We start from the raw sequence: 3,537 nt of genomic DNA, 5'->3' as shown, positions 1-3,537 counted from the left end.
CGTAAAACATCAACTCTATTGTTTTTGGGTTTAGGGTTTAGGGTTTAGGATTTAGGGTTTAGAGTTTAGGGTTTAGAGTTGAAGGTTTAGGGTTTAGAGTTGATGTTTTAGGGTTTAGGGTTTTGAGTTTACTTTTTAGGGTTTATGGTTTAGTGTTGATAGTTTAGGGTTTAGTGTTGATGGTTTAGGGGTTTAAAGTTGAAGTTCAGGGTTTAGGGTTTAGGGTTGATGTTTTAGAGTTTAGAGTTCATGGTTTAGAGTTTAAGGTTTAGAGTTGATGTTTCGGGGTTTAGGGTTTAGAGTTGATGTTTCGGGGTTTAGGGTTCGTATTTTAAAAAAAAATAGGGTTTAGGATTGATGGTTTTGGGTTTAGAGTTCGTATTTCAAAAAAAAAATATGGTTTAGGATTGATAGTTTAGGGTTTAGAGTTGAGTTTTAGGGTTTGAATTTCGAAATAGCATAATTCGAAAAAAATTAAAAAAATATTTTTTAAATTTTTTTAGATTTTTATTTATTTAAATATTTATTTATTATATATATAAAGAACAATGGCATAAGAGTCTTTTGCCACTTAATGAAGAAGATATTTTTGAAAATGTCCCTTTAGTAGTGGTAAAAATGAAAAGTGGTAGCATAAAAGTGGTAAACATGTAATTTCCATCATCATATTTGTATTTTTTATAATCATATTTGTGTAAAATATATATTTTTTAGATGATTAGTAATGGTTTTGACAATTGTATTGATTTGTGCATATTATAATATGTTTAACATTCTAATATAAATAATTTTGATTATGAAATATGTAATCAGATTTAAATAAAATCAGAAAAAAATTTTTTACATTTATTAACATTTTGAGTTATTAACGTAATAAGTTAAAAATATTTGTACTCTAAAACCTAATGTTGAACCTACCACTAAGTCCAACCTATATACTCGAAAATATTGATATAAAGAAATTATTTAAATTTTGTTGAACTTAATTTGTAATATAATATTTTTTGATTTTCATATTTGATAAGAATCCGCGATCAACACAGAAATCTAATGATATGCATATAGATTATCTCCAATTTTGAATTAAATTATAAAATTTATATTTAATAACTCCATAAATTCCGGTTAAAACCTCAAAAGTTCTTCATTGATCCGTAATCTGGCTATGGTTGATCCGATAAAAACCTAGATAAATCTAATGATCTTAAAAAAATTAACTTAAATTTAATTTCATAATAAATTAGTCAAATAATTTTTATTTTATGAAACTGAGATAAAAATCTAATTATATTGGAATATTTATGAGAAAAAGACAAAAATAGCACTAAATCAAGTTTTTGTTCCCAAATTAGCGCTCAAGGTCAAAAGTCACAAAAATAGCACTTAATGTTTTATCAAAAGTCACAAACTTAGGGTTTAGAGTTAAAGGGTGGGGTTTAGGATTTAGGGTTTAGGGTTTAGAGTTGAGAAATGAGGTTTTGGGGATAAGATTTCAAATTTTGAAAAATAAAAAAATTAAAATTTTCAAAGGATAAACTTAGAAAGATACTATTTTGGTCATTTTAGTTTTTGAGTGCTATTTTTGTGATATAAACTTAGAAATGTGCTATTTTGGAGATTTGCCCCATATTTAAAGACAATACGACTATAAAGCATAAGATATTCAGGTCTAATGGTTGTGGTAAGGAATGCTAGCTAATTTGTCTCGTGTTCGGATTTTGGGAATTTTTTTGTTTTTATTTTATTAATGGCACAATCGTAATTAAACTGTTTTCCTCCTAAAACCAGCTTTTAAGTTTCCTGCAACTTTCTCCATGGTTGTTATCTGAGTTTCTTCAACAGCTTAGCATTTTTCTTATAAACGGCTTCTAAACGACTCAAATATACAGATCTGGTATCCAATATTCGATTGCAATCATTCAAAAATCAAAATAGTAATTTTTTTATGAAACGATTTGTTAGCCGAGATTAAATTGATTCATATTGTTTTGGTAACTGCTTAAGTAACTAATCTGTAGGAAGAAAGATAATCAATTATATTATAATACTTGGTTTATTTTTTAGTTGGTCATAACAATCGTAATAAAGAGAAAGAGGAATTTTTGGAAGATACAGTTACCAAAGAAAAGATAACGCGGTAGTTAGTGTTTTAAAAAATAGATTAATTATATAAAGAGAATAATTTATGGCTTCTTAACTAAAGGAAATAAATAGTTGGACTCAACTAATACCAATCGGGCATTTTCATGTTTTAATAGTATTGATATATTACTTTATCAATTTTATGACCAATTTATAAAGCTTTCCAAATATTTTAAGCCTTTTACAAATGATGAATAAGATTTAAGAAATGATTTTATAAGCTCTTATAATTTATACTACTTATTAGGATGAAATAATACATGGTTATTCGTGACATTACATAAACATGAAGTAAACAATAAATTAGCTTTATAAGGAGGAAACACACAGTTTTATTATATCCCTATTATCAAATATCAAATAATTGAAAATTTCTAAGTTATATTAAGATTTAAGTAGTGTTTAGGATAATTAGTTTAGGAATTCAATCTTTCTACTTAGAGTAGGAAATCGGCTTTATCTCCTGTTTACACGATTTTCGGCATTCAGGTCATATTTTCCTATTGTTTCCGGGAAAATAATGCATGATTATTCTTCTTCCCTTTGATTTCCGAATCTTTATAAATCGGTTATAAGATTGATAAAATAATGTATAATGATTTATATTCTATTTTTCTAAAAATGATTTATATTTTAGTTTTAAAGATGTATAAATCGATTATAAGAGTTTCAAATAATGCTTAAGTGATAATAATGTTTTTAAGAAATTAATAATTTTTAGTAAAAATTCTCAATTAAAGATGGATCATAACACAAACCGTCGACTAAAAGTTCGACGAAAAAAATCTTTAACTTTAGTTATGTTAACATCAGTTACCCTCTGTCACAGTATTTTAAACGGAGGGTAACCGACAGAGGATAACAAACGTTAACTGAACTAAAGTTGAGGGTTTCTTTCATCGTGTTCTTCGTTGTTTTACAATCCATAGTTTTTTACTAAAATTTGAGGGGTTTATTACTAAAAATCCTTGAAAAAAACTCATAACTTTCTCAATTATTTGAAATACTTACAGAATACGGTACAATATTGTTTTAAAATGTGGAAACTCATGCAAGATTTTAGTGGGATCGTTATATAACAATAAATAGTTAATGTCCATTTAGAAACATCTGATATATTTGAAACATCATAATCATTACATAAAAATGACATGCGCAAATAAAAAGTTGTTCAAATGTTTTTTAGTAAAAATATTTTTAACGTTAATTATTGTCTATTTATCTGTTTATTGAATTAATTGTATATAATTATTTGTACGGTTACTTTTGAAAAATAATGCATCGGCCCATCAAATGCATCGATCAATTCACATGAGTCACTATCTCGCCCACACGCCTCGATCTAAGATTTTGCTACAAGTATCACACGTTCATGGTTCCGTTTTTGGTCGTCAT

The sequence above is a fragment of the Brassica oleracea genome, chromosome C7, assembly GCF_000695525.1.
Source record: "Brassica oleracea var. oleracea cultivar TO1000 chromosome C7, BOL, whole genome shotgun sequence".
In the NCBI taxonomy this organism is placed as follows: Eukaryota; Viridiplantae; Streptophyta; class Magnoliopsida; order Brassicales; family Brassicaceae; genus Brassica; species Brassica oleracea.
The sequence above is the reverse complement of the archived record's forward strand: the minus strand, read 5'-3'. Positions refer to the sequence as shown.